At 49.4% G+C, this 20,227-nt stretch overlaps 1 protein-coding gene across 4 annotated transcripts in view; it reads right to left on the bottom strand.

Moving 5' to 3' along the window:
• The window catches only part of SLC25A13 (solute carrier family 25 member 13), a 267,392-nt gene that overhangs the window by 14,443 nt on the left and 232,722 nt on the right, over positions 1-20,227 (bottom strand). The gene's annotated exons all lie outside the window — the stretch shown is intronic.

The raw sequence follows: 20,227 nt of genomic DNA, 5'->3' as shown, positions 1-20,227 counted from the left end.
AACAACAGCATCAGCCAGAGACTGATCTCAACTGTAACATAACCCTTATGTAAGCAACAACTATATACAAGCCTTGCAGAATTTTTCCGCACTGGGACGGGCGCCCAGCATTCTCTACGGACTAGGAGAAAAGATTTACCGGTAGGTTTAAAATCTTATTTTCCCTTACGTCCTAGAGGATGCTGGGGACTCCGTAAGGACCATGGGGTTTATACCAAAGCTCCAAACCGGGCGGGAGAGTGCGGATGACTCTGCAGCACCGATTGAGCAAACATGAGGTCCTCATCAGCCAGGGTATCAAACTTGTAGAATCTTGCAAAAGTGTTTGAACCCGACCAAGTAGCAGCTTGGCAAAGCTGTAATGCCAAGACGCCTCGGGCAGCCGCCCAAGAAGAGCCCACCTTCCTAGTGGAATGAGCCTTTACCGAATTTTGGAACCGGCAATCCAGCCGTAGTATGAGCCTGCGGAATCGTGTTACAGATCCAGCGAGCAACAGTCTGCTTAGACGCAGGAGCGCCAACCTTGTTGGCTGCATACAGGACAAACAGTCGTTCTGTTTTCCTAACCCTAGCCGTTGTGGCTATATAAATTTTTAAGGCCCTGACTACATCAAGGGATTTGGAATCCTCCAAGGCACCCGTAGCCCCAAGCACCACAATAGGTTGGTTCATATGAAATGACGAAACCACCTTAGGCAGAAAATGAGGACGAATCCTCAACTCTGCTCTATCCGCATGGAAAATCAGATAGGGGCTCTTGTAAGACAAAGCCGCCAATTCGGACACCTGCCTTGCAGATGCCAAGGCCAAAACCATGACCACTTTCCAAGTGAGAAACTCCAATTCAACTGTTTGAAGAGGTTCACATCACTGTGATTTAAGGAACTCTAACACCACGTTAAGGTTCCACCGTAGGCACAAAAGGAGGTTGGTTGTGCCACACTCCCTTTACATAAGTCTGGACTTCTGGGAGAGAGGCCAATTCCTTCTGACAGTATATAGATAAGCCCGAAATCTGAACCTTACTGGAGACTAACTTCAGGCCCATATCCACACCTGACTGCAGAAAATGGAGAAAACTACCCAGTTGAAAATCATCCGTAGGGCATTCTTGGCTTTACACCAAGACACATATTTTCTCCCGATACGGTGATAGTGTTTCGCCGTTACCTCCTTCCTAGCTGTAATAAGAGTAGAGATGACTTCATCCGGAATACCTTTCCTAACTAGGATTTGGTGTTCAACCGCCATGCCGTCAACGTAACCGCGGTGAGTCTTGGAACACACAGGGCCCCTGTAGTAACAGGTCCTCCCTGAGAGGAAGAGGCCACAGATCTTCTGTGATCATTTTCTGAAGATCTGAATACCAGGCCTTTCGAGGCCAATCTGGGACAATGAGTATTGTCTGCACTCTTGTTCGTCTTATGATTCTCAATATCCTTGAGATGAGAGGAAGTGGAGGGAACACATAGACCGACTGAAACACCCACGGTGTCACCAGGGCGTCCACTGCCACTGCCTGAGGTTCCCTTGACCTGGAACAATACGTCCGAAGCTTTCTGTTGAGGCGTGACGCCATCATGTCTATTTGAGGAAGTCCCCAACGACTTGTCACCTCTGCAAAGACTTCTTGATGAAGTCCCCACTCTCCTGGATGGAGTTCGTGTCTGCTGAGGAAGCCTGCTTCCCAGTTGTCTACTCCCGGTATGAAGACCACTGACAGAGCGCTTACATGATTTTCCGCCCAATGAAGAATCCTGGTGGCTTCTGCCATTGCTGCTCTGCTTCTTGTCCCGTCCTGGCGGTTTACATGCGCCCCGGCTGTGACGTTGTCTGACTGTATCAGAACAGGTAGGTTGCGAAGAAGATTCTCCGCCTGTCGGAGGCCGTTGTATATGGCCCTTAATTCCAGCATATTGATGTGTAGACAAGCCTCCTGGCTTGATCATATTCCCTGAAAATTGTTTCCCTGTGTGACTGCTCCCCATCCTCGGAGGCTCGCGTCCGTGGTCACAAGAACCCAATTTTGAATGCCGAACCTGCGACCCTCTAGAAGGGGAGTACTCTGGAGCCACCACAGGAGAGAGAGAAAGAGAGAGAGAGAGAGAGAGAGAGAGAGAGACCCTGGCCCTGGGGGACAGGGTATCTTCCGATGTATCTGTAGATGGGACCCTGACCACTTGTCCAGAAGGACCCACTGAAAAGTCCTTGCATGGAACCTGCCGAATGGAATGGCTTCGTAGGCCGCCACCATCTTTCCCAATACTCGAGTGCATTGATGAACTGACACTCTTTTTGGCTTTAACAGGTCTTTGATCATGTTCTGGAGTTCCTGGGCTTTTTCTACCGGGAGAAAAACCCCTTTGTTTTTCCGTATCCAGAATCATGCCCAAAAAAAGACAGCCGAGTTGTCGGAACCAACTGCGACTTTGGTAGATTTAGAATCCAGCTGTGCTGTTGTAGTACTCTCAGGGAGAGAGACACGGTTTTTAATAACTGTTGGTTTTTAATAACTGTTCCCTTGAACTCGCTTTTATCAGGAGATCGTCCAAGTGTGTGATACTTGTGACCCCTTGCTTGCGCAGGAGCACCATCATTTCCGCCATTACCTTGGTGAAAATTCTTGGGGCCGTGGACAGCCCAAACTGCAACGTCTGAACTGGTAATGACAATCCTGTACAGCGAATCTTAGGTACGCCCGATGAGGAGGATATATGGGGACATGAAAGTATGCATCCTTTATGTCTAGTGACACCATAAAATCCCCCCCTTTCCAGGCTGGATATCCTTGCCTTGAGAGATTCCATCTTGAATTTGAACCTCTTTAAAAATAGGTTTAGGAATTTTAGATTCAGAATTGGTCTGACCGAGCCATCCGGCTTTGGGACCACAAATAGGGTTGAATAAAACCCTTTCCCCTGTTGCACTAGGGGAACCATGATAATCACTTGCTGTTGACACAGCTTTAGTATGGCAGCCAAAACTATTTTCCTCTCCGGGGAAGTAGCTGGCAAGGCCGATTTGAAAATCGGTGTGGAAGCACCTCTTTGATGGATGTGGTAGAGGCCAGGGAGGACACTTTTCCTGTGAACTAGCCGTAGCCGGTGTTCTTTTCCCTCTACCTCTGGCGAGGAAAGAAAGCCACGCCCCTTTCTGAACTTACGCGACCGAAAGGACTGCATCTGTTATTAGGGTGTTTCCTTTTGCTGTGGGGGAACGTAAGGCAAAAAAGACGACTTACCCGCGGTAGCTGTGAAAATCAGGTCCACAAGGCCCTCCCCAAATAAAACTTCATCCTTGCAAGGTAAAGCCTCCATATGACTCTTTGAGTCACCATCACCTGTCCATTGACGGGTCCGCAGGGACCTACTAGCAGAACCTGCCATGGCATTAGCCCTTGAACCCAAAAACCCAATATCTCTCGCTGCCTCTCTAATATATAGTGCTGCGTCCTTGATGTGACCTAAGGTCAACACCATACTATCTTTATCTAGGGTGTCAATGTCAGATGAGAAGTTATCAGCCCAAGCTGTAATTGCGCTACCTACCCATGCCGACGCTACTGCAGGTCTAAATAGGGCTCTCGTAGTCGCATAAATTGATTTTAAGGTAGATTCCTGCCTACGATCCGCAGGATCCTATAGGGCCGCCGTATCAGGGGACGGTAATGCTACCTTTTTGGACCAGGGCGTTAAGGCCTTGTCCAGCGTGGGCGAGGATTCCCACCGTAACCGGTCCTTTGAGGGGAAAGGATACGCCATAATAATTCTCTTGGGAACCTGCCGTCTAATGTCAGGAGTCTCCCAAGCTTTTTTTTTTTTTTTTTTTTTTAAATAAAACGGTCAGCTCATGAGATGAGTTAGGTTACTTTTCTTTAAACATGCATACCCTCGTGTCAGGGACAGAGGAGTCCTCTGTGATATGCAAAACATCTTTTATTGCAAAAATCATATATTGAATACTTTCGCGACTCATGGGTGCAACCTTGCATCATCCTAGTCGACACTGGAGTCGGAATCCGTGTCGGTATCAGTGTCTGCTAACTGGGTAAAGGGACGTTTATGGGACCCTGAAGGGTCCTGGGACACAGTAAAAGCCATGGGTTAATTCCCTGCTAGTCTTTGGACTCTGCTTTGTCCAATCTGTAATAAAGCCACATTAGCATTCAAAACATTCCACATGTCCAACCAAATCAGGTGTCGGCTGTGCCGACGGAGACACCACCACCATCTGCTCTGCATCCTCCCTAGACGAGCCTTCCGCTTCAGACATGTCGACACACACGCACTGACACCCCCACACACCCTGGGATAAATAAATATGGGGACTGACCCACCATATGGCCCTTTGGAGAGACAGAGAGCGAGAATGCCAGCACACACCCCAGCGCCACAATATGATGAAACCAAGGTCCCAGCCTAAATAGCGCTTTATATATAAATATATGTGCAATCTGCACCAAATAAATGTGCCCCCCCCCCCCTCGTTTTTGCCCCCTGTTATTGTTCAGCAGGGGAGAGTCTGGGAGCACTTCTCTGCAGCATGCTGTGGAGAAAAATGGCGCTGGTTAGTGCTGGAGGATCAAGCCCCGCCCCCTCGACGGCGGGCTTCGGTCGCGCTCAATTTCTTTATACTGGCGGGGGGTTTATACTATACTGCCTCCGCAGTATCTGAGATCTGTGCCAGTGCTGTTGTTGAGGTAATAATTGCTGCCCAGGGTGCCCCCCCGCGCCCTGCACCCGTACAGTGCCTTGTGTGTGTGTGTGTGTGTGTGTGTGTGTGTGTGTGTGTGTTGGGAGCAATGGCGAGCAGCGGTAACTCATTGAAGATCTGAAGTCTTCTGCCGCCTTTGAAGTCTTCTTTCTTCTCATACTCACCCGGCTTCTATCTTCCGGCTCTGTGAGGAGGAGGGCGGCGCGGGTCCGGGACGAACGGCGAGGGTGAGACCTGCGTTCCGACCATCTGGAGCTAATGGTGTCCAGTAGCCTAAGAAGCAGAGCCTATCATTTAAGTAGGTCTGCTTCTCTCTCCTCAGTCCCACGATGCAGGGAGCCTGTTGCCAGCAGTGCTCCCTGAAAATAAAAAACCTAACAAAAGTCTTTTCAGAGAAACTCAGTAGAGCTCCCCTGCAGTGCATATAGTCTCCACTGGGCACAGGATCTAACACAGGTCTGGAGGAGGGGCATAGAGGGAGGAGCCAGTGCACACCCATTCTACAGTCTTAAAGTGCCCATGTCTCCTGCGGAGCCAGTCTATACCCCATGGTCCTTACGGAGTCCCCAGCATCCTCTAGGACGTAACAGAAAAATTGCTAAATGGACATCACAATTAACTTCCACTGATGAAGTACTGCTTTGGATGAAACGCGTTGGACATTGAGACTGACATAGTCTATGTCCAGGATGTGTCAGTTAAGTTTAGGCTTGGAGCAGCACTTTCAGACTTTGGCCGGTATCCAATTATAAGCTGTCAATTTCTGTGGGGTAACTGTATCGCCGGGAGCTATAATATTGTCCCTGAAAAGCCGTCCCGAGTTGCGGCTTATTGGGGACCTTGTATCACCTTCCTCAGGTAAGCAAAACAAAATCCCTGATAAGCACCGGTTTTTCGGGACCGCGGACGCAAAAACACACAGGTTACACTGAACAGGTGTATTTTTGCGAGAATTTTTTTTTTTTTTTTTTACAGGCGACCTAATAGGATAACCTGTAATTAAATACTGGTGAAACAACGGGAATAATGGCAAAATAGTTCTATTTCTCGCACCCGATGATTTTCACCGCAAATTAGAAACCGGCCATTGAGACGTACTGTATGTGTATACACATACGTACACACAGTGGAGGAATTCTTGTCTGAGGGCCTAATTCAGAGTTGATAGCAGCAGCAAATTTGTTAGCACTTGGGCAAAACCATGTGCAGTGCAGGGGGGGGGGGGGGGGGGGGGCAGATATAACATGTACAGCGAGAGAGTTAGATTTGGGTGGGGTGTGTTCAAACAGAAATCTAAATTGCAGTATAAAAATAAAGCAGCCAGTATTTACCCTGCACAGAAACAATATAACCCACCCAAATCTAACTCTCTGCAAATGTTATATCTGCCCCACCTGCAGTGCACATGGTTTTACCCAACTGCTAACAAATTTGCTGCTGCAATCAACTCTGAATTAGCCCCTGAGGCCTGACTAACTTTATTCTCACCCTGAGCTGCGATGGAGCTACAAGTCTTACTGCTTTTATCCTGATAGGGCCCGTTTGTAAAATCAATCTGCGACACTGTTTTGCACCCCCTTCCAAGAGATGTTTCGCCGAGGACGGGACAAATAATAAGAATTTACTCACCGGTAATTCTATTTCTCGTAGTCCGTAGTGGATGCTGGGAACTCCGTAAGGACCATGGGGGAATAGCGGGCTCCGAAGGAGGCTGGGCACTCTAGAAAGATCTTAGACTACCTGGTGTGCACTGGCTCCTCCCACTATGACCCTCCTCCAAGCCTCAGTTAGGTACTGTGCCCGGACGAGCGTACACAATAAGGAAGGATTTTGAATCCCGGGTAAGACTCATACCAGCCACACCAATCACACCGTACAACTCGTGATATGAAACAGTTAACAGTATGAAACAATAGAGCCTCTCAACAGATGGCTCAACAATAACCCGATTTAGTTAACAATAACTATGTACAAGTATTGCAGATAAACCGCACTTGGGATGGGCGCCCAGCATCCACTACGGACTACGAGAAATAGAATTACCGGTGAGTAAATTCTTATTTTCTCTGACGTCCTAGTGGATGCTGGGAACTCCGTAAGGACCATGGGGATTATACCAAAGCTCCCAAACGGGCGGGAGAGTGCGGATGACTCTGCAGCACCGAATGAGAGAACTCCAGGTCCTCCTCAGCCAGGGTATCAAATTTATAGAATTTTGCAAACGTGTTTGCCCCTGACCAAGTAGCAGCTCGGCAAAGTTGTAAAGCCGAGACCCCTCGGGCAGCCGCCCAAGATGAGCCCACCTTCCTTGTGGAATGGGCATTGACAGATTTTGGCTGTGGCAGGCCTGCCACAGTATGTGCAAGCTGAATTGTACTACAAATCCAACGAGCAATAGTCTGCTTAGAAGCAGGAGCACCCAGCTTGTTGGGTGCATACAGGATAAACAGCGAGTCAGATTTTCTGACTCCAGCCGTCCTGGAAACATATATTTTCAGGGCCCTGACAACGTCTAGCAACTTGGAGTCCTCCAAATCCTTAGTAGCCGCAGGCACCACAATAGGCTGGTTCAGGTGAAACGCTGACACCACCAAAGGGAGAAACTGGGGACGAGTCCTCAATTCTGCCCTATCCATATGGAAAATCAGATAAGGGCTTCTACATGATAAAGCCGCCAACTCTGACACTCGCCTGGCTGAAGCCAAGGCCAATAACATGACCACTTTCCACGTGAGATATTTCAGATCCACGGTTTTTAGTGGCTCAAACCAATGTGATTTTAAGAAACTCAACATCACGTTGAGATCCCAAGGTGCCACAGGAGGCACAAATGGGGGCTGAATATGCAGCACTCCTTTCACAAATGTCTGAACTTCAGGTACTGAAGCTAGTTCTTTTTGAAAGAAAATTGACAGAGCCGAGATCTGTACCTTAATGGAGCCCAGTTTTAGGCCCATATTCACTCCTGCTTGCAGGAAATGCAGAAATCGACCTAGTTGAAATTCCTCTGTTGGGGCCTTTTTGGCCTCGCACCATGCAACATATTTCCGCCATATGCGGTGATAATGCTTTGCCGTAACATCTTTCCTGGCTTTAATAAGCGTAGGAATGACTTCCTCCGGAATGCCCTTTTCCTTCAGGATCCGGCGTTCAACCGCCATGCCGTCAAACGCAGCCGCGGTAAGTCTTGGAACAGACAGGGGCCCTGCTGCAGCAGGTCCTGTCTGAGCGGCAGAGACCACGGGTCCTCTGAGATCATCTCTTGAAGTTCCGGGTACCACGCTCTTCTCGGCCAATCCGGAACCACGAGAATTGTGTTTACTCCTTGCTTTCTTATTATTCTCAATACCTTTGGTATGAGAGGTAGAGGAGGGAACACATAAACTGACCGGTACACCCACGGTGTCACTAGAGCGTCCACAGCTATCGCCTGAGGGTCTCTTGACCTGGCGCAATACTTCTCTAGTTTTTTGTTTAGGCGGGACGCCATCATGTCCACCTGTGGACGACCCCATTGATTTACAATCATTTGGAAGACTTCTGGATGAAGTCCCCACTCTCCCGGGTGGAGGTCGTGCCTGCTGAGAAAGTCTGCTTCCCAGTTGTCCACTCCCGGGATGAACACTGCTGACAGTGCTAGTACATGATTCTCCGCCCATCGGAGAATTTTTGGGGCTTCTGCCATCGCCGTCCTGCTTCTTGTGCCGCCCTGTCGATTCACATGGGCGACTGCCGTGATGTTGTCTGACTGGATCAGCACCGGCTGGTGTAGGAGCAGGGATTTTGCTTGACTTAGGGCATTGTAAATGGCCCTTAGTTCCAGAATATTTATGTGAAGGGTAGTCTCCTGACTTGACCATAGTCCTTGGAAATTTCTTCCCTTTGTGACTGCCCCCCAGCCTCGTAGGCTGGCATCCGTGGTCACCAGGACCCAGTCCTGTATGCCGAATCTGCGGCCCTCCAGAAGATGAGCCCTGTGCAGCCACCACAGAAGAGACACCCGGGTTCGTGGAGACAGGGTTATTAAACGATGCATCTGAAGATGCGATCCGGACCACTTGTCCAACAGGTCCCACTGAAAAATTCTGGCATGGAACCTGCCGAATGGAATTGCTTCGTAAGAAGCTACCATCTTTCCTAGGACCCGCGTGCAGTGATGCACCGATACCTGTTTTGGTTTTAGGAGGTCTCTGACTAGAGAAGACAACTCCCTGGCTTTCTCCTCCGGGAGAAACACTTTTTTCTGGGCCGTGTCCAGAATCATTCCCAGGAACATTAGACGTGTCGTGGGGACCAGCTGTGACTTTGGGATATTCAGAATCCAACCGTGCTGGCTCAGCACTTCCTGAGATAGTGCTACTCCCACTAACAACTGTTCCTTGGATCGTGCCTTTATTAGGAGATCGTCCAAGTATGGGATAATTAAAACTCCCTTTTTTCGAAGGAGTATCATCATTTCCGCCATAACCTTGGTAAATACCCTCGGTGCCGTGGAGAGTCCAAACGGCAGCGTCTGGAATTGGTAATGGCAATCCTGTACCACAAATCTGAGGTACTCCTGGTGAGAATTGTAAATGGGGACATGCAGGTAGCATCCTTGATGTCCAGGGATACCATGTAATCCCCCTCGTCCAGGCTTGCAATAACCGCCCTGAGCGATTCCATCTTGAACTTGAATTTTTTTATGTATGTGTTCAAGGATTTCAAATTTAAAATGGGTCTCACCGAACCGTCCGGTTTCGGCACTACAAATAGTGTGGAATAGTAACCCCGGCCTTGTTGAAGTAGGGGTACCTTGATTATCACCTGCTGGGAATACAGCTTGTGAATCGCTGCTAGCACCGCCTCCCTGTCTGAGGGAGCAATCGGCAAGGCGGATTTTAGGAAACGGCGGGGTGGAGTCGCCTCGAATTCCAGCCTGTATCCCTGAGATACTATTTGAAGGATCCAGGGATCCACCTGTGAGCGAGCCCACTGATCGCTGAAATTCCTGAGGCGGGCCCCCACCGTACCTGGCTCCGCCTGTGAAGCCCCACCGTCATGCGGCGGACTTGGAAGAGGAAGCGGGGGAGGACTTTTGTTCTTGGGAACCTGCTGTTTGCTGCAGCCTTTTCCCTCTGCCTCTTGACAGAAAAGACCCTCCTTTTCCCCGCTTATTTTTCTGGGACCGAAAGGACTGAACCTGATAAAATGGCGCCTTCTTAGGCTGTGAGGGGACATGGGGTAAAAATGCTGACTTCCCAGACGTTGCTGTGGAAACTAGGTCGGAGAGACCATCCCCAAATAATTCCTCCCCCTTATAAGGCAAAACTTCCATGTGCCTTTTGGAATCTGCATCTCCAGTCCACTGGCGAGTCCATAAGCATCTCCTAGCAGAGATGGATAATGCACTTATTTTAGATGCCAGCCGGCAGATTTCCCTCTGTGCATCTCTCATGTATAAGACTGAGTCTTTGATATGGTCAATTGTTAGCAGGATCGTGTCTCTGTCTAACGTGTCAATATCTTCTGACAGTTTATCTGACCACGCAGCGGCAGCACTGCACATCCATGCTGACGCAATAGCTGGTCTGAGTATAATGCCTGAGTGTGTATATACAGACTTCAGGATCGCCTCCTGCTTTCTATCAACAGGTTCCTTAAGGGCGGCCGTATCCTGGGACGGTAGTGCCACCTTTTTAGACAAACGTGTGAGCGCTTTATCCACCTTCGGTGGTGTTTCCCAACGTAACCTATCCTCTGGCGGGAAAGGGAACGCCATTAGTAGCTTCTTAGGAATTACCAATTTCTTATCAGGGGAAGCCCACGCTTCTTCACACACTTCATTTAATTCATCTGACGGGGGAAAAACTACAGGTAGTTTTTTCTCCCCAAACATAATACCCTTTTTTGTGGTACCTGGATGTAAATCAGAAATATTTAACACCTCTTTCATTGCCTCAATCATGCAGTGAATGGCCTTAACGGGCATTAAATTTGACTCATCGTCGTCGACACTGGTGTCAGTATCCGTGTCGACATCTACTTGTGCCACCTGAGATAGCGGGCGTTTCAGAGCCCCTGATGACTTTTGAGACACCTGGAAAGGCACGAGCTGAAGACTCGGCTGTCCCACAGTCGGCATGTCGTCAAATTTTTTATGTAAGGAGTCTATACGTGCACTCATTTCCTGCCATAATACCATCCACTCAGGTGTCTGACCCCCAGGGGGTGACATCCCTGCTAAAGGCATCTGCTCCCCCTCCACATCATTATCCTCCTCAAACATGTCGACACAGCCGTACCGACACACTCCACACACACAGGGAATGCTCCAACAGAGGACAGGACCCACAAAAGCCCTTTGGGGGGACAGAGTAAGAGTATGCCAGCACACACCAGAGCGCTATATATATACAGGGACTAACTGAGTTATGTCCCTAATAGCTGCTTTTCAATATAATATACTGTATACAGTGCCAATTTTAATGCCCCCCTCTCTTTTCCCTCTTACTGTACTGTAGAATTGCAGGGAAGAGCCAGGGAGCTTCCTTCCAGCCGAGCTGTGAGGGAAAAATGGCGCCAATGTGCTGAGGAGATAGGCTCCGCCCCTTTTTCGCAGCGTATTCTCCCGCTTTTTATGGGATTCTGGCAGGGGTATTTACCTCATATATAGCCCCAGGGGCTATATATTGAGGTATTTTAGCCAGCCAAGGTGTTTTTATTGCTGCCTCAGGGCGCCCCCCCCCAGCGCCCTGCACCCTCAGTGACCGGAGTGTGAAGTGTGTATGAGGAGCAATGGCGCACAGCTGCAGTGCTGTGCGCTACCTTGGTGAAGACAGGATGTCTTCATGCCGCCGATTTTCCGGACCATCTTCTTGCTTCTGGCTCTGTAAGGGGGACGGCGGCGCGGCTCCGGGACCGAACATCAAGGCTGGGCCTGCGGTCGATCCCTCTGGAGCTAATGGTGTCCAGTAGCCTAAGAAGCCCAATCCGGCTGCAAGCAGGCGAGTTCGCTTCTTCTCCCCTTAGTCCCTCGCTGCAGTGAGCCTGTTGCCAGCAGGTCTCACTGAAAATAACAAATTCTAAGACTATAACTTTCTAAGAGCTCAGGAGAGCCCCTAGTGTGCATCCAACCTCGGCCGGGCACGAAATCTAACTGAGGCTTGGAGGAGGGTCATAGTGGGAGGAGCCAGTGCACACCAGGTAGTCTAAGATCTTTCTAGAGTGCCCAGCCTCCTTCGGAGCCCGCTATTCCCCCATGGTCCTTACGGAGTTCCCAGCATCCACTAGGACGTCAGAGAAAAGGGGAGTGGCAGAATGAAGAGCAGCTCCAGTGCTCTAACAATGGACTTGTAATGTGATATGATACATTGTGAACTATATACGTATTATATAACATTCTATATGCTTATGTGCAAAACAACATACGTAAAATAAATTGGATATATGTTACATACACTGGCTGAGTTCATACAGATGTGTCCACATACACCTACCCTCAAACCATGCCAAACTGCCCTGTTTATCACACCACAGACTTTGCCTCTTAGCAGTGCCGAAAAACTAATCATAAGTATTTAGTACACTATGGGGGATATTCAATTAGCTGTGGGGTTTACCCTGTGGCTAAATGCTGCATCGCAGCAATTCAATTAGCGGGGATTACCCCACGCTGGAATGCCCGATGGTGGTCTGATCCTTGCAGCTCATGGAGGTCAGAGAAAGTCCATGAGAAAATGGCAAAATAAGGGGTTCGTGCGCGGTGAAACCTATTGATTCTGCAGTTTGCGAAGAATCAGTGGGTTTCCGTGCCTGAAATGATGATTATAGGGGACGGAAGACAGTTATTTAATAGAATATCCTTTCTCCATGCCTGAGAATTTAGCTGGTAAGTGAATTTACCCCTATAAGTGTACTAAGACCCAAAATTGAGTAAAAGTAGCAATGTTGAGGAAATAAAGTCGGGCTGAACAGGCAAAAGCCAAGTTTCAATACGAGAAACCGACACCACATATTGGGGGTAATTCCAAGTTGATCGCAGCAGGAATTTTGGTAGCAGTTGGGCAAAACCATGTGCACTGCAGGTGGGGCAGATGTAACATGTGCAGAGAGAGTTAGATTTGGGTGGGTTATTTTGTTTCTGTGCAGGGTAAATACTGGCTGCTTTATTTTTACACTGCAATTTAGATTGCAGATTGAACACACCCCACCCAAATCTAACTCTCTCTGCACATGTTATATCTGCCTCCCCTGCAGTGCACATGGTTTTGCCCAACTGCTAACAAAATTCCTGCTGCGATCAACTTGGAATTAACCCCATTGTTAGGTTTCATTTGCAACTTTACTGTATACCAATTCCGCTGCAACAAAAAAACAACAACAAAGACCTAGGTACCCAATACAGTACATGAAAACTAGACACAATAAAAACAGGCATATTTATATCTCAGGGCAACTCTGTATAACCCCAAATTCCACTGATTTGCCATTTCTGAACCCTGCTTATGTAGGTGGAGAGACAAATGAAACATGCACATAGTGGTGTCAGTCCTCAATAGAGCCCTGTTTGGAATCAGACAATACCCGCAGGGTCGCCATCAGGGAGGGGGGGGGGGGGGGGGGGTGGACTGCCAGGACTCCAGTCCCAGTACTGGACTGTGTTAGGGCCCAGATGGCTGCAGGCTGCTATAGAGGGACAGCGACGGCAGCATTTTTACATTTGGAGCCGGCGGTGAGCCACTCAGAGCTCGTGGACCGGCAACCAATGAGTGGCTGCATTGGCTCCTGGCTGCATCCTAATTTGAAATACCACTGGCGCTGTCCCTCTATGGCTGCCTAATCCAGATTCCTTTCCTGTGCTGCTGCGGTCCCGGCCCGCCGTGGTCATGCCTAGGATTGCCACCTGATGTCCTGCAGCCTGGATACCCATGCTAACTGTTGTGCCACCGTGTTGCCCCCAGTACAAGGTCACCTTCCAGTTATAGGAAGTTTGTAGAATGATTAGAAAGAGCTGGAGTAAAATACGTGTAGACACACAGACTAGTGGCCCAACTAACGGGGCCGCCGCCAGTCCGTTTCCTGTAGAAGCAGGTAAGTGATAGCTGGGGAGTGTCAGCAGGACTCAGAGTCAGCCACCGCGAAGCGACATTGTCTTCTGCAACATATACCTGTGTTATGAAGAAACCCTCAGCCCCAGTCCTGAATTATCACTGCCGAGATCTGGATATGGGGAACATGTAGACTCCAAAGCATATTTTGTGCTGCTTCAAAAAAATCAATCAAAATATGCAAGGAATTCCGCAGAGCACCCGGCAGTGCTGTATACGGATACGTGATAAGTGGCAACTGCACATCCTTTGTAAAACGACAGTCACAGATAATGGGAAGGGGGAGCCGCTGCATCCTAAATACGCTGCCAGTTCTGTGCACTCTCACCCACAGTGATTAGAGAACCAGTAAGTACACAGATTAATGTACTGATAAGACTACACAGAGATCAATTAAATATAATCTTATTAAACACACCTGTATGTATCTCTTATTAATGTGTGGGAATTACAAAGAGTAACTAATCATTCATTAACATAGGTACACGCATAGATCGTACTGTTCTGCACCACCATACTGCCTGCAGACTTGGCACCTGTGTCGAGACCAAATCAGTTCCAAAAATAAGAATTTACTTACCGATAATTCTATTTCTCGTAGTCCGTAGTGGATGCTGGGAACTCCGTAAGGACCATGGGGAATAGCGGCTCCGCAGGAGACTGGGCACAAAAGTAAAGCTTTAGGACTACCTGGTGTGCACTGGCTCCTCCCCCTATGACCCTCCTCCAAGCCTCAGTTAGGATACTGTGCCCGGACGAGCGTACACAATAAGGAAGGATTTTGAATCCCGGGTAAGACTCATACCAGCCACACCAATCACACCGTACAACTCGTGATCTAAACCCAGTTAACAGCATGATAACAGAAGGAGCCTCTGAAAAGATGGCTCACAACAATAATAACCCGATTTTTGTAACAATAACTATGTACAAGTAATGCAGACAATCCGCACTTGGGATGGGCGCCCAGCATCCACTACGGACTACGAGAAATAGAATTATCGGTAAGTAAATTCTTATTTTCTCTGACGTCCTAGTGGATGCTGGGAACTCCGTAAGGACCATGGGGATTATACCAAAGCTCCCAAACGGGCGGGAGAGTGCGGATGACTCTGCAGCACCGAATGAGAGAACTCCAGGTCCTCCTCAGCCAGGGTATCAAATTTGTAGAATTTAGCAAACGTGTTTGCCCCTGACCAAGTAGCTGCTCGGCAAAGTTGTAAAGCTGAGACCCCTCGGGCAGCCGCCCAAGATGAGCCCACCTTCCTTGTGGAATGGGCTTTTACAGATTTTGGCTGTGGCAGGCCTGCCACAGAATGTGCAAGCTGAATTGTACTACAAATCCAACGAGCAATAGTCTGCTTAGAAGCAGGAGCACCCAGCTTGTTGGGTGCATACAGGATAAACAGCGAGTCAGATCTTCTGACTCCAGCCGTCCTGGAAACATATATTTTCAGGGCCCTGACTACGTCCAGCAACTTGGAGTCCTCCAAGTCCCTAGTAGCCGCAGGTACCACAATAGGCTGGTTCAAGTGAAACGCTGAAACCACCTTAGGGAGAAATTGAGGACGAGTCCTCAATTCTGCCCTGTCCGTATGAAAAATTAGGTAAGGGCTTTTATAGGATAAAGCCGCCAATTCTGAGACACGCCTGGCTGAAGCCAGGGCCAACAGCATTACCACTTTCCATGTGAGATATTTTAAGTCCACAGTGGTGAGTGGTTCAAACCAATGTGATTTTAGGAACCCCAAAACTACATTGAGATCCCAAGGTGCCACTGGAGGCACAAAAGGAGGCTGTATATGCAGTACCCCCTTGACAAACGTCTGAACTTCAGGAACTGAAGCCAGTTCTTTCTTGAAGAAAATCGACAGGGCCGAAATTTGAACCTTAATGGACCCTAATTTTAGGCCCATAGACAGTCCTGTTTGCAGGAAATGCAGGAAACGACCCAGTTGAAATTCCTCTGTAGGGGCCTTCCTGGCCTCGCACCACGCAACATATTTACGCCAAATACGGTGATAATGCTGTACGGTTACATCCTTCCTGGCTTTGATCAGGGTAGGGATGACTTCATCCGGAATGCCTTTTTCCTTCAGGATCCGGCGTTCAACCGCCATGCCGTCAAACGCAGCCGCGGTAAGTCTTGGAACAGACAGGGTCCCTGCTGGAGCAGGTCCCTTCTTAGAGGTAGAGGCCACGGGTCCTCTGTGAGCATCTCTTGAAGTTCCGGGTACCAAGTCCTTCTTGGCCAATCCGGAGCCACGAGTATAGTCCTTACTCCTCTCCTTCTTATGATTCTCAGTACCTTGGGTATGAGAGGCAGAGGAGGGAACACATACACTGACTGGTACACCCACGGTGTTACCAGAGCGTCCACAGCTACTGCCTGAGGGTCCCTTGACCTGGCGCAATACCTGTCTAGTTTTTTGTTGAGGCGGGACGCCATCATGTCCACCTTTGGTTTTTCCCAACGGTTCACAATCATGTGGAAGACTTCTGGGTGAAGTCCCCACTCTCCCGGGTGGAGGTCGTGTCTGCTGAGGAAGTCTGCTTCCCAATTGTCCACTCCCGGAATGAACACTGCTGACAGTGCTATCACATGATTTTCCGCCCAGCGAAGAATCCTTGCAACTTCTGCCATTGCCCTCCTGCTTCTTGTACCGCCCTGTCTGTTTACGTGGGCGACTGCCATGATGTTGTCTGACTGGATCAGCACCGGCTGACCTTGAAGCAGAGGTCTTGCTAGGCTTAGAGCATTGTAGATGGCCCTTAGCTCCAGGATATTTATGTGAAGTGATGTCTCCAGGCTTGACCACAAGCCCTGGAAATTTCTTCCCTGTGTGACTGCTCCCCAGCCTCTCAGGCTGGCATCCGTGGTCACCAGGACCCAGTCCTGAATGCCGAATCTGCGGCCCTCTAGAAGATGAGCACTCTGCAACCACCACAGGAGAGACACCCTTGTCCTTGGTGACAAGATTATCCGCTGATGCATCTGAAGATGCGACCCGGACCATTTGTCTAGCAGATCCCACTGGAAGGTTCTTGCGTGGAATCTGCCGAATGGGATTGCTTCGTAAGAAGCCACCATCTTTCCCAGGACCCTTGTGCATTGATGCACTGAGACTTGGCCTGGTTTTAGGAGATTTCTGACTAGTTCGGATAACTCCCTGGCTTTCTCCTCCGGGAGAAACACCTTTTTCTGGACTGTGTCCAGGATCATCCCTAGGAATAGAAGTCGTGTCGTCGGGATCAGCTGCGATTTTGGAATATTGAGAATCCAACCGTGCTGGCGCAGCACTATCTGAGATAGTGCTACTCCGACTTCCAACTGTTCCCTGGATCTTGCCCTTATCAGGAGATCGTCCAAGTAAGGGATAACTAAAACTCCCTTCCTTCGAAGGAGTATCATCATTTCGGCCATTACCTTGGTAAAGACCCGGGGTGCCGTGGACAATCCAAACGGCAGCGTCTGAAACTGATAGTGACAGTTCTGTACCACAAACCTGAGGTACCCTTGGTGAGAAGGGTAAATTGGGACATGTAGGTAAGCATCTTTGATGTCCAGAGACACCATATAGTCCCCTTCTTCCAGGTTTGCAATCACTGCTCTGAGTGACTCCATCTTGAATTTGAACCTTTGTATGTAAGTGTTCAAGGATTTTAGGTTTAAAATTGGTCTCACCGAGCCGTCCGGCTTCGGTACCACAAATAGTGTGGAATAGTACCCCTTTCCCTGTTGTAGGAGGGGTACCTTGATTATCACCTGCTGGGAATATAGCTTGTGAATGGCTTCCAATACTGCCTCCCTGTCTGAGGGAGACGTCGGTAAAGCAGACTTTAGAAAACGGCGAGGGGGAGACGTCTCGAATTCCAATTTGTACCCCTGAGATACCACCTGAAGGATCCAGGGGTCCACTTGCGAGTGGGCCCACTGCGCACTGAACTTCTTGAGACGGGCCCCAACCGTGCCTGAGTCCGCTTGTAAAGCCCCAGCGTCATGCTGAGGACTTTGCGGAGGCGGGAGAGGGCTTTTGTTCCTGGGAACTGGCTGTTTGCTGCAGCCTTTTTCCTCTCCCTCTGCCACGGGGCAGAAATGAGGCGCCTTTTGCCCGCTTGCCCTTATGGGGCCGAAAGGACTGCGCCTGATAATACGGCGTCTTCTTAGGTTGAGAAGCTACCTGGGGTAAAAATGTGGATTTTCCAGCAGTTGCCGTGGCTACCAGTCCATGTGCCTTTTAGAATCCGCATCACCTGACCACTGCCGCGTCCATAAACCTCTTCTTGCAGAAATGGACAGCGCGCTAACTCTTGATGCCAGTCGGCAAATATCCCTCTGTGCATCACGCATATATAGAAATGCATCCTTCAAATGCTCTATAGTCAGTAATATACTGTCCCTATCTAGGGTATCAATATTTTCAGTCAAAGAATCCGACCACGCCAGGCCCGCACATCCAGGCTGAGGCGATTGCTGGTCGCAGTATAACACCCGTGTGAGTGTATATACATTTTAGGATATTCTCCAGCTTTCTATCGGCAGGTTCCTTTAGGGCGGCCGTATCAGGAGAGGGTAGTGCTACCTGTTTAGACAAGCGTGTGAGCGCTTTATCCACCCTGAGGGGTTTTTCCCAACGTGCCCTATCCTCTGGCGGGAAAGGGTACGATGCCAATAACCTTTTAGGAATTATCAGTTTTTTATCGGGGGAAACCCACGCCTCATCACACACTTCATTTAATTCCTCGGATACAGGAAAAACTACAGGCAGTTTTTTCTCACCAAACATAATACCCTTTTTAGTGGTACTTGTATTATCAGAGATATGCAATACATTTTTCATTGCTTTAATCATGTAACGTGTGGCCCTAGTGGAAGTCACGTTTGTCTCCTCATCATCGACACTGGAGTCAGTATCCGTGTCTGCCATTTGAGGTAACGGGCGTTTTAAAGCCCCTGATGGCGTTTGAGACCCCTGGACAGGCACAAGCTGAGTAGCCGGCTGTCTCATGTCGTCAACTGTCTGTCGTAAAGAGCTGACACTGTCACGCAATTCCTTCCATAAGCTCATCCACTCAGGTGTCGACTCCCTAGGGGGTGACAACTCTATAATAGGTAATTGCTCCGCCTCCATCTCATTTTCCTCCTCAAACATGTCGACACAATCGTACCGACACACCGCACACACACAGGGAATGCTCTGATAGAGGACAGGACCCCACTAGCCCTTTGGGGAGACAGAGGGAGAGTATGCCAGCACACACCAGAGCGCTATATATAGACAGGAATACCACTATAAAATGTGCTTTTCCCTTTATAGCTGCTGTTAGTATTAAAACTGCGCCAAATTAGTGCCCCCCTCTCTTTTTTTTTACCCTTTTCTGTAGTGCAGGACTGCAGGGGAGAGTCAGGGAGACGTCCTTCCAGCGGAGCGGTGATGGAAAATGGCGCCCGTGTGCTGAGGAGATAGGCTCCGCCCCCTTCTCGGCGGCCTTTTCTCCCGCTTTTTGGTGAGTTCTGGCAGGGGTTTAAATACATCCATATAGCCCTGGGGGTTATATGTGGTGTATTTATGCCAGCCAAGGTGTTTACATTGCTGCTCAGGGCGCCCCCCCCCTAGCGCCCTGCACCCTCAGTGACCGAAGTGTGAAGTGTGCCTGAGTAACAATGGCGCACAGCTGCAGTGCTGTGCGCTACCTTGTTGAAGACTGATGTCTTCTGCCGCCGATTTTTCCGGACCTCTTCTTGCTTCTGGCTCTGTAAGGGGGCCGGCGGCGCGGCTCTGGGACCGAGCTCCGAGGCTGGGCCTGTGTTCGGTCCCTCTGGAGCTAATGGTGTCCAGTAGCCTAAGAAGCCCAAGCTGGCTGCAAGCAGGCAGGTTCGCTTCTTCTCCCCTTAGTCCCTCGATGCAGTGAGCCTGTTGCCAGCAGGTCTCACTGAAAATAAAAAACCTAAAACTAAACTTTCACTAAGAAGCTCAGGAGAGCCCCTAGTGTGCACCCTTCTCGGCCGGGCACAAAAATCTAACCGAGGCTTGGAGGAGGGTCATAGGGGGAGGAGCCAGTGCACACCAGGTAGTCCTAAAGCTTTACTTTTGTGCCCAGTCTCCTGCGGAGCCGCTATTCCCCATGGTCCTTACGGAGTTCCCAGCATCCACTAGGACGTCAGAGAAATATATTTTTACAGAACATAGATTCTGCACCATTAATATCTGATTACCACGCTCCCCTCACCTGTCCCGCACACGCTCGCACGCTCCCCTGACCTGTCCCGCGCACGCTCCCCTCACCTGTCCCGAGCACGCTCCCCTCACCTGTCCCGAGCACGCTCCCCTGACCTGTTCCGCGCACGCTCCCCTGACCTGTCCCGCGCACGCTCCCCTGACCTGTCACGTGCATGCACCCAATTAGCCACTAAGCGCTCACTT

This window comes from Pseudophryne corroboree, chromosome 5 (genome assembly GCF_028390025.1).
Source record: "Pseudophryne corroboree isolate aPseCor3 chromosome 5, aPseCor3.hap2, whole genome shotgun sequence".
NCBI lineage: Eukaryota > Metazoa > Chordata > Amphibia > Anura > Myobatrachidae > Pseudophryne > Pseudophryne corroboree.
The sequence above is the reverse complement of the archived record's forward strand: the minus strand, read 5'-3'. Positions and strand labels throughout refer to the sequence as shown.